Source organism: Ambystoma mexicanum (genome assembly GCF_040938575.1).
Source record: "Ambystoma mexicanum isolate Mex_15411 chromosome 12 unlocalized genomic scaffold, UKY_AmexF1_1 Mex_chr12_unloc.1, whole genome shotgun sequence".
NCBI lineage: Eukaryota > Metazoa > Chordata > Amphibia > Caudata > Ambystomatidae > Ambystoma > Ambystoma mexicanum.
The window spans coordinates 4,663,706-4,680,151 of NW_027182322.1; the positions used below are offsets into that span (position 1 = coordinate 4,663,706).

General features: G+C 46.4%; 6 non-coding genes across 6 annotated transcripts; all 6 read left to right on the forward strand.

Moving 5' to 3' along the window:
- Nucleotides 1–383: 383 nt before the first annotated feature.
- Nucleotides 384–455, forward strand: TRNAH-GUG (transfer RNA histidin (anticodon GUG)). The gene has a single exon. It is a non-coding gene; the product is annotated as a tRNA-His (tRNA).
- A 2,398-nt stretch (nt 456–2,853) lies between these two features.
- On the forward strand, nt 2,854–2,925 carry TRNAH-GUG (transfer RNA histidin (anticodon GUG)). The gene has a single exon. It is a non-coding gene; the product is annotated as a tRNA-His (tRNA).
- Nucleotides 2,926–5,442: 2,517 nt separating this feature from the next.
- Nucleotides 5,443–5,514, forward strand: TRNAH-GUG (transfer RNA histidin (anticodon GUG)). The gene has a single exon. It is a non-coding gene; the product is annotated as a tRNA-His (tRNA).
- A 4,987-nt stretch (nt 5,515–10,501) lies between these two features.
- On the forward strand, nt 10,502–10,573 carry TRNAH-GUG (transfer RNA histidin (anticodon GUG)). The gene has a single exon. It is a non-coding gene; the product is annotated as a tRNA-His (tRNA).
- Nucleotides 10,574–12,970: 2,397 nt separating this feature from the next.
- On the forward strand, nt 12,971–13,042 carry TRNAH-GUG (transfer RNA histidin (anticodon GUG)). The gene has a single exon. It is a non-coding gene; the product is annotated as a tRNA-His (tRNA).
- Nucleotides 13,043–15,668: 2,626 nt separating this feature from the next.
- Nucleotides 15,669–15,740, forward strand: TRNAH-GUG (transfer RNA histidin (anticodon GUG)). Its single transcript has one exon. It is a non-coding gene; the product is annotated as a tRNA-His (tRNA).
- Nucleotides 15,741–16,446: the final 706 nt, after the last annotated feature.

The following is a 16,446-nucleotide window of genomic DNA, read 5'->3' on the forward strand; positions in this document are numbered from 1 at the left end:
GGGAGCCTCTGCACTTCTTATAGGGAGAAAATTCTGCAATGGAAGGGGACAGGGTCAATAACAGCTGTAAACTCTCACAAGACCATCACTGCTCTCACACTTTCCTGCTCTCAGGCTGGCGGGCCATTATCGGCCCTGGCTGCCGCACCATTGCCAGGTTTGTGTAACTATATTATTTCTAATTGGCTCCACTTTGATGACTTTCATTTGGATTCTGACTTGATTATTGAGATCTTAAATAAGTGACTGGGGATCAGGTGTCCACTTATTCTCATGGATAACATCACAACCAACCTTTAATTCAAACATGAGTCATGACATCACAGATGGAGTACAGCTTATGATAGAGGTGGAACGTCACATTGTAGCAGCCCAAGTAGCTCGCCGTGATCGTATAGTGGTTAGTACTCTGCGTTGTGGCCGCAGCAACCTCGGTTCGAATCCGAGTCACGGCATTGCAGTGAGGCAATGTCACGGCAGTTGGGCAGATATTTTAGAATTTCCATTAATACATTGGCAATCTCTGTGGAGGACTGAAACAATTCGATATGTCCTGTTACTGTTATGAACCTTTTGTTTCTTTAATGCTCTTTGCACACTTTTTCATCGGGTGACTGTAATGTATTTCAACCAAATCTAATTAAGAGCGCATTATGTGGTGACATTTGCAGTACATGAAACATTATAACACTGCCATTTACGTCAATAACCACTAGCTTGATTAAGACATATGTATTGCAGCGACAGTATTTCCCAGTTACAAATGGGAATAAAAACAACATCCGCGAGGGATTGAACCAACGACATTTAACTGATGTTGCCAATGGAGCGCGTTACAGAGAGCGCGAGGTCCCGCCTTTGCAGTCACACGCTGATGATAATACAGATGTTTAAATAAACAGGCATATCTGTGGACTTGTGGTCTTTCTACATTGGGACTCATAGTCTAGTCCTAGGCTATTATAGGCACTGGCGTATCTTTTAGTGGAATGAGAGGCATTCTGTAGTCGCGTGAAAGGACCTTTCAAGTCAATCTGATCTGTATTGTCCTGTGAAAAAAAGCGTTCTTAGACACAGTGAGGAGTTTTTGGGGATAATGGGAAAATCATTTCCAACTAAATGACAGGAATTTCTTAGTCCAATCATGAGGTGTGCTAGGCTTTTTTATACTGTGGCGGAAAGAGAGACAGTATAACAGTCATTATAAATAAAGGGCCAAGGAAGTGACAGTTTATGGAAGGAACAATTTGCACATAGTTTTAGAATGTGGTCAGGAGGAGGACAATGTGCTTACACATATGAAACATTAGAAGTTAGACATTATGGAAGCACATATATTTCTTTATTTTTATTGTATTTGGGGAGAGGGGGTTAATATAGCACGTCCAATGTGCAAAAGTGCTTTCCATAGCACCTTGCAGGTGGGCGACATCTAGAGCTGTGCAGTAGCCACCTATGCCCCAGACGTGAAAGAGAACAAGAAGTTACACATGTTGGAAGTGAGGGTGAGACATTGAGGAGATATGATCCCCGTATGAAGCCGAGAGAAGGAGGAGGCGTGAACGTGCATCCATGTATGCAGGCGAGAAGGGAAGGAGCATTGGTCATGCATCCCTGCATGAGGGTGAGACAGGGAGGAGATATCATCCCCGTATGAAGCCGAGAGAAGGAGGAGGCGTGAACGTGCATCCATGTATGCGGGCGAGACAGGAAGGAGCATTGGTCATGCATCCCTGCATGAGGGTGAGACAGGGAGGAGATATGATCCCCGTATGAAGCCGTGAGAAGGAGGAGGCGTGAAGGTGCATCCATGTATGCAGGCGAGAAGGGAAGGAGCATTGGTCATGCATCCCTGCATGAGGGTGAGACAGGGAGGAGATATGATCCCCGTATGAAGCCGAGAGAAGGAGGAGGCGTGAACGTGCATCCATGTATGCGGGCGAGACAGGAAGGAGCATTGGTCATGCATCCCTGCATGAGGGTGAGACAGGGAGGAGATATGATCCCCGTATGAAGCCGAGAGAAGGAGGAGGTGTGAACGGGCATCCATGTATGCGGGCGAGACGGGAAGGAGCATTGGTCATGCATCCCTTCCTGAGGGTGAGACAGGGAGGAGATAAAATCCCTGTATGAAGCCGAGAGAACGAGGAGACATGAACGTGCATCCATGTATGCGGGCGAGAAGGGAAGGAGCATTGGTCATGCATCCCTGCATGAGGGTGAGACAGGGAGGAGATAAAATCCCTGTATGAAGCCAAGAGAACGAGGCGGCATGAACATGCATCCTTGTATGCAGGTGTGACATGGAGTCATCATGAACATGCATCCCTTTATAAGGACATAACATGGAGGACGCATGAACATGAATGCCTGAATTTTTTGGTGGTGGCCTTCGGGTGATTTGGCACGTGCAATTGGTGAAGAGCACTTCTCCTGCGCAAAAAAATAAATGTACTATTAGCACCCCGGAGGGAGCCTCTGCACTTCTTATAGGGAGAAAACTCTGCAATGGAAGGGGACAGGGTCAATAACAGCTGTAAACTCTCACAAGACCATCACTGCTCTCACACTTTCCTGCTCTCAGGCTGGCGGGCCATTATCGGCCTTGGCTGCCGCACCATTGCCAGGTTTGTGTAACTATATTATTTCTAATTGGCTCCACTTTGATGACTTTCATTTGGATTCTGACTTGATTATTGAGATCTTAAATAAGTGACTGGGGATCAGGTGTCCACTTATTCTCATGGATAACATCACAACCAACCTTTAATTCAAACATGAGCCATGACATCACAGATGGAGTACAGCTTATGATAGAGGTGGAACGTCACATTGTAGCAGCCCAAGTAGCTCGCCATGATCGTATAGTGGTTAGTACTCTGCGTTGTGGCCGCAGCAACCTCGGTTCGATTCCGAGTCACGGCATTGCGGTGAGGCAATGTCACAGCAGTTGGGCAGATATTTTAGAATTTCCATTAATACATTGGCAATCTCTGTGGAGGACTGAAACAATTCGATATGTCCTGTTACTGTTATGAACCTTTTGTTTCTTTAATGCTCTTTGCACACTTTTTCATCGGGTGACTGTAATGTATTTCAACCAAATCTAATTAAGAGCGCATTATGTGGTGACATTTGCAGTACATGAAACATTATAACACTGCCATTTACGTCAATAACCACTAGCTTGATTAAGACATATGTATTGCAGCGACAGTATTTCCCAGTTACAAATGGGAATAAAAACAACATCCGCGAGGGATTGAACCAACGACATTTAACTGATGTTGCCAATGGAGCGCGTTACAGAGAGCGCGAGGTCCCGCCTTTACAGTCACACGCTGATGATAATACAGATGTTTAAATAAACAGGCATATCTGTGGACTTGTGGTCTTTCTACATTGGGACTCATAGTCTAGTCCTAGGCTATTGTAGGCACTGGCGTATCTTTTAGTGGAATGAGAGGCATTCTGTAGTCGCGTGAAAGGACCTTTCAAGTCAATCTGATCTGTATTGTCCTGTGAAAAAAAGCGTTCTTAGACACAGTGAGGAGTTTTTGGGGATAATGGGAAAATCATTTCCAACTAAATGACAGGAATTTCTTAGTCCAATCATGAGGTGTGCTAGACTTTTTTATACTGTGGCGGAAAGAGAGACAGTATAACAGTCATTATAAATAAAGGGCCAAGGAAGTGACAGTTTATGGAAGGAACAATTTGCACATAGTTTTAGAATGTGGTCAGGAGGAGGACAATGTGCTTACACATATGAAACATTAGAAGGTAGACATTATGGAAGCACATATATTTCTTTATTTTTATTGTATTTGGGGAGAGGGGGTTAATATAGCACGTCCAATGTGGAAAAGTGCTTTCCATAGCACCTTGCAGGTGGGCGACATCTAGAGCTGTGCAGTAGCCACCCATGCCCCAGACGTCAAAGAGAACAAGAAGTTACACATGTTGGAAGTGAGGGTGAGACAGGGAGGAGATATGATCCCCGTATGAAGCCGAGAGAAGGAGGAGGCGTGAACGTGCATCCATGTATGCGGGCGAGACAGGAAGGAGCATTGGTCATGCATCCCTGCATGAGGGTGAGACAGGGAGGAGATATGATCCCCGTATGAAGCCGAGAGAAGGAGGAGGCGTGAACGTGCATCCATGTATGCAGGCGAGAAGGGAAGGAGCATTGGTCATGCATCCCTGCATAAGGGTGAGACAGGGAGGAGATATGATCCCCGTATGAAGCCGAGAGAAGGAGGAGGCGTGAACGTGCATCCATGTATGCGGGCGAGACAGGAAGGAGCATTGGTCATGCATCCCTGCATGAGGGTGGGACAGGGAGGAGATATGATCCCCGTATGAAGCCGAGAGAAGGAGGAGGCGTGAACGTGCATCCATGTATGCGGGCGAGAAGGGAAGGAGCATTGGTCATGCATCCCTGCATGAGGGTGAGACAGGGAGGAGATATGATCCCTGTATGAAGCCGAGAGAAGGAGGAGGCGTGAACGTGCATCCATGTATGCGGGCGAGACAGGAAGGAGCATTGGTCATGCATCCCTGCATGAGGGTGAGACAGGGAGGAGATATGATCCCCGTATGAAGCCGAGAGAAGGAGGAGGCGTGAACGTGCATCCATGTATGCAGGCGAGACGGGAAGGAGCATTGGTCATGCATCCCTTCCTGAGGGTGAGACAGGGAGGAGATAAAATCCCCGTATGAAGCCGAGAGAACGAGGAGACATGAACGTGCATCCATGTATGCGGGCGAGAAGGGAAGGAGCATTGGTCATGCATCCCTGCATGAGGGTGAGACAGGGAGGAGATAAATTCCCTGTATGAAGCCAAGAGAACGAGGCGGCATGAACATGCATCCTTGTATGCAGGTGTGACATGGAGTCATCATGAACATGCATCCCTTTATAAGGACATAACATGGAGGACGCATGCACATGAATGCCTGAATTTTATGGTGGTGGCCTTCGGGTGATTTGGCACGTGCAATTGGTGAAGAGCACTTCTCCTGCGCAAAAAAATAAATGTACTATTAGCACCCCTGAGGGAGCCTCTGTACTTCCTATAGGGAGAAAACTCTGCAATGGAAGGGGACAGGGTCAATAACAGCTGTAAACTCTCACAAGACCATCACTGCTCTCACACTTTCCTGCTCTCAGGCTGGCGGGCCATTATCGGCCCTGGCTGCCACACCATTGCCAGGTTTGTGTAACTATATTATTTCTAATTGGCTCCACTTTGATGACTTTCATTTGGATTCTGACTTGATTATTGAGATCTTAAATAAGTGACTGGGGATCAGGTGTCCACTTATTCTCATGGATAACATCACAACCAACCTTTAATTCAAACATGAGTCATGACATCACAGATGGAGTACAGCTTATGACAGAGGTGGAACGTCACATCGTAGTAGCCCAAGTAGCTTGCCGTGATTGTATAGTGGTTAGTACTCTGCGTTGTGGCCGCAGCAACCTCGGTTCGAATCCGAGTCACGGCATTCTGGTGAGGCAATGTCACGGCAGTTGGGCAGATATTTTAGAATTTCCATTAATACATTGGCAATCTCTGTGGAGGACTGAAACAATTCGATATGTCCTGTTACTGTTATGAACCTTTTGTTTCTTTAATGCTCTTTGCACACTTTTTCATCGGGTGACTGTAATGTATTTCAACCAAATCTAATTAAGAGCGCATTATGTGGTGACATTTGCATTACATGAAACATTATAACACTGCCATTTACGTCAATAACCACTAGCTTGATTAAGACATATGTATTGCAGCGACAGTATTTCCCAGTTACAAATGGGAATAAAAACAACATCCGCGAGGGATTGAACCAACGACATTTAACTGATGTTGCCAATGGAGCGCGTTACAGAGAGCGCGAGGTCCCGCCTTTACAGTCACACGCTGATGATAATACAGATGTTTAAATAAACAGGCATATCTGTGGACTTGTGGTCTTTCTACATTGGGACTCATAGTCTAGTCCTAGGCTATTGTAGGCACTGGCGTATCTTTTAGTGGAATGAGAGGCATTCTGTAGTCGCGTGAAAGGACCTTTCAAGTCAATCTGATCTGTATTGTCCTGTGAATAAAAGCGTTCTTAGACACAGTGAGGAGTTTTTGGGGATAATGGGAAAATCATTTCCAACTAAATGACAGGAATTTCTTAGTCCAATCATGAGGTGTGCTAGGCTTTTTTATACTGTGGCGGAAAGAGAGAGAGTATAACAGTCATTATAAATAAAGGGCCAAGGAAGTGACAGTTTATGGAAGGAACAATTTGCACATAGTTTTAGAATGTGGTCAGGAGGAGGACAATGTGCTTACACATATGAAACATTAGAAGGTAGACATTATGGAAGCACATATATTTCTTTATTTTTATTGTATTTGGGGAGAGGGGGTTAATATAGCACGTCCAATGTGCAAAAGTGCTTTCCATAGCACCTTGCAGGTGGGCGACATCTAGAGCTGTGCAGTAGCCACCTATGCCCCAGACGTGAAAGAGAACAAGAAGTTACACATGTTGGAAGTGAGGGTGAGACATTGAGGAGATATGATCCCCGTATGAAGCCGAGAGAAGGAGGAGGCGTGAACGTGCATCCATGTATGCAGGCGAGAAGGGAAGGAGCATTGGTCATGCATCCCTGCATGAGGGTGAGACAGGGAGGAGATATCATCCCCGTATGAAGCCGAGAGAAGGAGGAGGCGTGAACGTGCATCCATGTATGCGGGCGAGACAGGAAGGAGCATTGGTCATGCATCCCTGCATGAGGGTGAGACAGGGAGGAGATATGATCCCCGTATGAAGCCGTGAGAAGGAGGAGGCGTGAAGGTGCATCCATGTATGCAGGCGAGAAGGGAAGGAGCATTGGTCATGCATCCCTGCATGAGGGTGAGACAGGGAGGAGATATGATCCCCGTATGAAGCCGAGAGAAGGAGGAGGCGTGAACGTGCATCCATGTATGCGGGCAAGACAGGAAGGAGCATTGGTCATGCATTCCTGCATGAGGGTGAGACAGGGAGGAGATATGATCCCCGTATGAAGCCGAGAGAAGGAGGAGGCGTGAACGTGCATCCATGTATGCGGGCGAGACGGGAAGGAGCATTGGTCATGCATCCCTTCCTGAGGGTGAGACAAGGAGGAGATAAAATCCCTGTATGAAGCCGAGAGAACGAGGAGAAATGAACGTGCATCCATGTATGCGGGCGAGAAGGGAAGGAGCATTGGTCATGCATCCCTGCATGAGGGTGAGACAGGGAGGAGATAAAATCCCTGTATGAAGCCAAGAGAACGAGGCGGCATGAACATGCATCCTTGTATGCAGGTGTGACATGGAGTCATCATGAACATGCATCCCTTTATAAGGACATAACATGGAGGACGCATGAACATGAATGCCTGAATTTTTTGGTGGTGGCCTTCGGGTGATTTGGCACGTGCAATTGGTGAAGAGCACTTCTCCTGCGCAAAAATATAAATGTACTATTAGCACCCCGGAGGGAGCCTCTGCACTTCTTATAGGGAGAAAACTCTGCAATGGAAGGGGACAGGGTCAATAACAGCTGTAAACTCTCACAAGACCATCACTGCTCTCACACTTTCCTGCTCTCAGGCTGGCGGGCCATTATCGGCCTTGGCTGCCGCACCATTGCCAGGTTTGTGTAACTATATTATTTCTAATTGGCTCCACTTTGATGACTTTCATTTGGATTCTGACTTGATTATTGAGATCTTAAATAAGTGACTGGGGATCAGGTGTCCACTTATTCTCATGGATAACATCACAACCAACCTTTAATTCAAACATGAGCCATGACATCACAGATGGAGTACAGCTTATGATAGAGGTGGAACGTCACATTGTAGCAGCCCAAGTAGCTCGCCGTGATCCTATAGTGGTTAGTACTCTGCGTTGTGGCCGCAGCAACCTCGGTTCGATTCCGAGTCACGGCATTGCAGTGAGGCAATGTCACGGCAGTTGGGCAGATATTTTAGAATTTCCATTAATACATTGGCAATCTCTGTGGAGGACTGAAACAATTCGATATGTCCTGTTACTGTTATGAACCTTTTGTTTCTTTAATGCTCTTTGCACACTTTTTCATCGGGTGACTGTAATGTATTTCAACCAAATCTAATTAAGAGCGCATTATGTGGTGACATTTGCAGTACATGAAACATTATAACACTGCCATTTACGTCAATAACCACTAGCTTGATTAAGACATATGTATTGCAGCGACAGTATTTCCCAGTTACAAATGGGAATAAAAACAACATCCGCGAGGGATTGAACCAACGACATTTAACTGATGTTGCCAATGGAGCGCGTTACAGAGAGCGCGAGGTCCCGCCTTTACAGTCACACGCTGATGATAATACAGATGTTTAAATAAACAGGCATAACTGTGGACTTGTGGTCTTTCTACATTGGGACTCATAGTCTAGTCCTAGGCTATTGTAGGCACTGGCGTATCTTTTAGTGGAATGAGAGGCATTCTGTAGTCGCGTGAAAGGACCTTTCAAGTCAATCTGATCTGTATTGTCCTGTGAAAAAAAGCGTTCTTAGACACAGTGAGGAGTTTTAGGGGATAATGGGAAAATCATTTCCAACTAAATGACAGGAATTTCTTAGTCCAATCATGAGGTGTGCTAGGCTTTTTTATACTGTGGCGGAAAGAGAGACAGTATAACAGTCATTATAAATAAAGGGCCAAGGAAGTGACAGTTTATGGAAGGAACAATTTGCACATAGTTTTAGAATGTGGTCAGGAGGAGGACAATGTGCTTACACATATGAAACATTAGAAGGTAGACATTATGGAAGCACATATATTTCTTTATTTTTATTGTATTTGGGGAGAGGGGGTTAATATAGCACGTCCAATGTGGAAAAGTGCTTTCCATAGCACCTTGCAGCTGGGCGACATCTAGAGCTGTGCAGTAGCCACCCATGCCCCAGACGTCAAAGAGAACAAGAAGTTACACATGTTGGAAGTGAGGGTGAGACATTGAGGAGATATGATCCCCGTATGAAGCCGAGAGAAGGAGGAGGCGTGAACGTGCATCCATGTATGCAGGCGAGAAGGGAAGGAGCATTGGTCATGCATCCCTGCATGAGGGTGAGACAGGGAGGAGATATGATCCCCGTATGAAGCCGAGAGAAGGAGGAGGCGTGAACGTGCATCCATGTATGCGGGCGAGACAGGAAGGAGCATTGGTCATGCATCCCTGCATGAGGGTGAGACAGGGAGGAGATATGATCCCCGTATGAAGCCGAGAGAAGGAGGAGGCGTGAACGTGCATCCATGTATGCAGGCGAGAAGGGAAGGAGCATTGGTCATGCATCCCTGCATAAGGGTGAGACAGGGAGGAGATATGATCCCCGTATGAAGCCGAGAGAAGGAGGAGGCGTGAACGTGCATCCATGTATGCGGGCGAGACAGGAAGGAGCATTGGTCATGCATCCCTGCATGAGGGTGGGACAGGGAGGAGATATGATCCCCGTATGAAGCCGAGAGAAGGAGGAGGCGTGAACGTGCATCCATGTATGCGGGCGAGACAGGAAGGAGCATTGGTCATGCATCCCTGCATGAGGGTGAGACAGGGAGGAGATATGATCCCCGTATGAAGCCGTGAGAAGGAGGAGGCGTGAACGTGCATCCATGTATGCAGGCGAGACGGGAAGGAGCATTGGTCATGCATCCCTTCCTGAGGGTGAGACAGGGAGGAGATAAAATCCCCGTATGAAGCCGAGAGAACGAGGAGACATGAACGTGCATCCATGTATGCGGGCGAGAAGGGAAGGAGCATTGGTCATGCATCCCTGCATGAGGGTGAGACAGGGAGGAGATAAATTCCCTGTATGAAGCCAAGAGAACGAGGCGGCATGAACATGCATCCTTGTATGCAGGTGTGACATGGAGTCATCATGAACATGCATCCCTTTATAAGGACATAACATGGAGGACGCATGCACATGAATGCCTGAATTTTATGGTGGTGGCCTTCGGGTGATTTGGCACGTGCAATTGGTGAAGAGCACTTCTCCTGCGCAAAAAAATAAATGTACTATTAGCACCCCTGAGGGAGCCTCTGTACTTCCTATAGGGAGAAAACTCTGCAATGGAAGGGGACAGGGTCAATAATAGCTGTAAACTCTCACAAGACCATCACTGCTCTCACACTTTCCTGCTCTCAGGCTGGCGGGCCATTATCGGCCCTGGCTGCCACACTATTGCCAGGTTTGTGTAACTATATTATTTCTAATTGGCTCCACTTTGATGACTTTCATTTGGATTCTGACTTGATTATTGAGATCTTAAATAAGTGACTGGGGATCAGGTGTCCACTTATTCTCATGGATAACATCACAACCAACCTTTAATTCAAACATGAGTCATGACATCAAAGATGGAGTACAGCTTATGACAGAGGTGGAACGTCACATCGTAGTAGCCCAAGTAGCTCGCCGTGATCGTATAGTGGTTAGTACTCTGCGTTGTGGCCGCAGCAACCTCGGTTCGAATCCGAGTCACGGCATTCCGGTGAGGCAATGTCACGGCAGTTGGGCAGATATTTTAGAATTTCCATTAATACATTGGCAATCTCTGTGGAGGACTGAAACAATTCGATATGTCCTGTTACTGTTATGAACCTTTTGTTTCTTTAATGCTCTTTGCACACTTTTTCATCGGGTGACTGTAATGTATTTCAACCAAATCTAATTAAGAGCGCATTATGTGGTGACATTTGCATTACATGAAACATTATAACACTGCCATTTACGTCAATAACCACTAGCTTGATTAAGACATATGTATTGCAGCGACAGTATTTCCCAGTTACAAATGGGAATAAAAACAACATCCGCGAGGGATTGAACCAACGACATTTAACTGATGTTGCCAATGGAGCGCGTTACAGAGAGCGCGAGGTCCCGCCTTTACAGTCACACGCTGATGATAATACAGATGTTTAAATAAACAGGCATATCTGTGGACTTGTGGTCTTTCTACATTGGGACTCATAGTATAGTCCTAGGCTATTGTAGGCACAGGCGTATCTTTTAGTGGAATGAGAGGCATTCTGTAGTCGCGTGAAAGGACCTTTCAAGTCAATCTGATCTGTATTGTCCTGTGAAAAAAAGCGTTCTTAGACACAGTGAGGAGTTTTTGGGGATAATGGGAAAATCATTTCCAACTAAATGACAGGAATTTCTTAGTCCAATCATGAGGTGTGCTAGGCTTTTTTATACTGTGGCGGAAAGAGAGAGAGTATAACAGTCATTATAAATAAAGGGCCAAGGAAGTGACAGTTTATGGAAGGAACAATTTGCACATAGTTTTAGAATGTGGTCAGGAGGAGGACAATGTGCTTACACATATGAAACATTAGAAGGTAGACATTATGGAAGCACATATATTTCTTTATTTTTATTGTATTTGGGGAGAGGGGGTTAATATAGCACGTCCAATGTGCAAAAGTGCTTTCCATAGCACCTTGCAGGTGGGCGACATCTAGAGCTGTGCAGTAGCCACCTATGCCCCAGACGTGAAAGAGAACAAGAAGTTACACATGTTGGAAGTGAGGGTGAGACATTGAGGAGATATGATCCCCGTATGAAGCCGAGAGAAGGAGGAGGCGTGAACGTGCATCCATGTATGCAGGCGAGAAGGGAAGGAGCATTGGTCATGCATCCCTGCATGAGGGTGAGACAGGGAGGAGATATCATCCCCGTATGAAGCCGAGAGAAGGAGGAGGCGTGAACGTGCATCCATGTATGCGGGCGAGACAGGAAGGAGCATTGGTCATGCATCCCTGCATGAGGGTGAGACAGGGAGGAGATATGATCCCCGTATGAAGCCGTGAGAAGGAGGAGGTGTGAAGGTGCATCCATGTATGCAGGCGAGAAGGGAAGGAGCATTGGTCATGCATCCCTGCATGAGGGTGAGACAGGGAGGAGATATGATCCCTGTATGAAGCCGAGAGAAGGAGGAGGCGTGAACGTGCATCCATGTATGCGGGCGAGACAGGAAGGAGCATTGGTCATGCATCCCTGCATGAGGGTGAGACAGGGAGGAGATATGATCCCCGTATGAAGCCGTGAGAAGGAGGAGGCGTGAACGTGCATCCATGTATGCAGGCGAGACGGGAAGGAGCATTGGTCATGCATCCCTTCCTGAGGGTGAGACAGGGAGGAGATAAAATCCCTGTATGAAGCCGAGAGAACGAGGAGACATGAACGTGCATCCATGTATGCGGGCGAGAAGGGAAGGAGCATTGGTCATGCATCCCTGCATGAGGGTGAGACAGGGAGGAGATAAAATCCCTGTATGAAGCCAAGAGAACGAGGCGGCATGAACATGCATCCTTGTATGCAGGTGTGACATGGGGTCATCATGAACATGCATCCCTTTATAAGGACATAACATGGAGGACGCATGAACATGAATGCCTGAATTTTTTGGTGGTGGCCTTCGGGTGATTTGGCACGTGCAATTGGTGAAGAGCACTTCTCCTGCGCAAAAAATAAATGTACTATTAGCACCCCGGAGGGAGCCTCTGCACTTCTTATAGGGAGAAAACTCTGCAATGGAAGGGGACAGGGTCAATAACAGCTGTAAACTCTCACAAGACCATCACTGCTCTCACACTTTCCTGCTCTCAGGCTGGCGGGCCATTATCGGCCCTGGCTGCCGCACCATTGCCAGGTTTGTATAACTATATTATTTCTAATTGGCTCCACTTTGATGACTTTCATTTGGATTCTGACTTGATTATTGAGATCTTAAATAAGTGACTGGGGATCAGGTGTCCACTTATTCTCATGGATAACATCACAACCAACCTTTAATTCAAACATGAGCCATGACATCAAAGATGGAGTACAGCTTATGATAGAGGTGGAACGTCACATTGTAGCAGCCCAAGTAGCTCGCCGTGATCGTATAGTGGTTAGTACTCTGCGTTGTGGCCGCAGCAACCTCGGTTCGATTCCGAGTCACGGCATTGCGGTGAGGCAATGTCACAGCAGTTGGGCAGATATTTTAGAATTTCCATTAATACATTGGCAATCTCTGTGGAGGACTGAAACAATTCGATATGTCCTGTTACTGTTATGAACCTTTTGTTTCTTTGCACACTTTTTCATCGGGTGACTGTAATGTATTTCAACCAAATCTAATTAAGAGCACATTATGTGGTGACATTTGCAGTACATGAAACATTATAACACTGCCATTTACGTCAATAACCACTAGCTTGATTAAGACATATGTATTGCAGCGACAGTATTTCCCAGTTACAAATGGGAATAAAAACAACATCCGCGAGGGATTGAACCAACGACATTTAACTGATGTTGCAAATGGAGCGCGTTACAGAGAGCGCGAGGTCCCGCCTTTACAGTCACACGCTGATGATAATACAGATGTTTAAATAAACAGGCATATCTGTGGACTTGTGGTCTTTCTACATTGGGACTCATAGTCTAGTCCTAGGCTATTGTAGGCACTGGCGTATCTTTTAGTGGAATGAGAGGCATTCTGTAGTCGCGTGAAAGGACCTTTCAAGTCAATCTGATCTGTATTGTCCTGTGAAAAAAAGCGTTCTTAGACACAGTGAGGAGTTTTTGGGGATAATGGGAAAATCATTTCCAACTAAATGACAGGAATTTCTTAGTCCAATCATGAGGTGTGCTAGGCTTTTTTATACTGTGGCGGAAAGAGAGACAGTATAACAGTCATTATAAATAAAGGGCCAAGGAAGTGACAGTTTATGGAAGGAACAATTTGCACATAGTTTTAGAATGTGGTCAGGAGGAGGACAATGTGCTTACACATATGAAACATTAGAAGGTAGACATTATGGAAGCACATATATTTCTTTATTTTTATTGTATTTGGGGAGAGGGGGTTAATATAGCACGTCCAATGTGGAAAAGTGCTTTCCATAGCACCTTGCAGGTGGGCGACATCTAGAGCTGTGCAGTAGCCACCCATGCCCCAGACGTCAAAGAGAACAAGAAGTTACACATGTTGGAAGTGAGGGTGAGACATTGAGGAGATATGATCCCCGTATGAAGCCGAGAGAAGGAGGAGGCGTGAACGTGCATCCATGTATGCAGGCGAGAAGGGAAGGAGCATTGGTCATGCATCCCTGCATGAGGGTGAGACAGGGAGGAGATATGATCCCCGTATGAAGCCGAGAGAAGGAGGAGGCGTGAACGTGCATCCATGTATGCGGGCGAGACAGGAAGGAGCATTGGTCATGCATCCCTGCATGAGGGTGAGACAGGGAGGAGATATGATCCCCGTATGAAGCCGAGATAAGGAGGAGGCGTGAACGTGCATCCATGTATGCAGGCGAGAAGGGAAGGAGCATTGGTCATGCATCCCTGCATAAGGGTGAGACAGGGAGGAGATATGATCCCCGTATGAAGCCGAGAGAAGGAGGAGGCGTGAACGTGCATCCATGTATGCGGGCGAGACAGGAAGGAGCATTGGTCATGCATCCCTGCATGAGGGTGGGACAGGGAGGAGATATGATCCCCGTATGAAGCCGAGAGAAGGAGGAGGCGTGAACGTGCATCCATGTATGCGGGCGAGAAGGGAAGGAGCATTGGTCATGCATCCCTGCATGAGGGTGAGACAGGGAGGAGATATGATCCCTGTATGAAGCCGAGAGAAGGAGGAGGCGTGAACGTGCATCCATGTATGCGGGCGAGACAGGAAGGAGCATTGGTCATGCATCCCTGCATGAGGGTGAGACAGGGAGGAGATATGATCCCCGTATGAAGCCGATAGAAGGAGGAGGCGTGAACGTGCATCCATGTATGCAGGCGAGACGGGAAGGAGCATTGGTCATGCATCCCTTCCTGAGGGTGAGACAGGGAGGAGATAAAATCCCCGTATGAAGCCGAGAGAACGAGGAGACATGAACGTGCATCCATGTATGCGGGCGAGAAGGGAAGGAGCATTGGTCATGCATCCCTGCATGAGGGTGAGACAGGGAGGAGATAAATTCACTGTATGAAGCCAAGAGAACGAGGCGGACTGAACATGCATCCTTGTATGCAGGTGTGACATGGAGTCATCATGAACATGCATCCCTTTATAAGGACATAACATGGAGGACGCATGCACATGAATGCCTGAATTTTATGGTGGTGGCCTTCGGGTGATTTGGCATGTGCAATTGGTGAAGAGCACTTCTCCTGCGCAAAAAAATAAATGTACTATTAGCACCCCTGAGGGAGCCTCTGTACATCCTATAGGGAGAAAACTCTGCAATGGAAGGGGACAGGGTCAATAACAGCTGTAAACTCTCACAAGACCATCACTGCTCTCACACTTTCCTGCTCTCAGGCTGGCGGGCCATTATCGGCCCTGGCTGCCACACCATTGCCAGGTTTGTGTAACTATATTATTTCTAATTGGCTCCACTTTGATGACTTTCATTTGGATTCTGACTTGATCATTGAGATCTTAAATAAGTGACTGGGGATCAGGTGTCCACTTCTTCTCATGGATAACATCACAACCAACCTTTAATTCAAACATGAGACATGACATCACAGATGGAGTACAGCTTATGACAGAGGTGGAACGTCACATCGTAGTAGCCCAAGTAGCTCGCCGTGATCGTATAGTGGTTAGTACTCTGCGTTGTGGCCGCAGCAACCTCGGTTCGAATCCGAGTCACGGCATTCCGGTGAGGCAATGTCACGGCAGTTGGGCAGATATTTTAGAATTTCCATTAATACATTGGCAATCTCTGTGGAGGACTGAAACAATTCGATATGTCCTGTTACTGTTATGAACCTTTTGTTTCTTTAATGCTCTTTGCACACTTTTTCATCGGGTGACTGTAATGTATTTCAACCAAATCTAATTAAGAGCGCATTATGTGGTGACATTTGCATTACATGAAACATTATAACACTGCCATTTACGTCAATAACCACTAGCTTGATTAAGACATATGTATTGCAGCGACAGTATTTCCCAGTTACAAATGGGAATAAAAACAACATCCGCGAGGGATTGAACCAACGACATTTAACTGATGTTGCCAATGGAGCGCGTTACAGAGAGCGCGAGGTCCCGCCTTTACAGTCACACGCTGATGATAATACAGATGTTTAAATAAACAGGCATATCTGTGGACTTTTGGTCTTTCTACATTGGGACTCATAGTCTAGTCCTAGGCTATTGTAGGCACTGGCGTATATTTTAGTGGAATGAGAGGCATTCTGAAGTCGCGTGAAAGGACCTTTCAAGTCAATCTGATCTGTATTGTCCTGTGAAAAAAAGCGTTCTTAGACACAGTGAGGAGTTTTTGGGGATAATGGGAAAATCATTTCCAACTAAATGACAGGAATTTCTTAGTCCAATCATGAGGTGTGCTAGGCT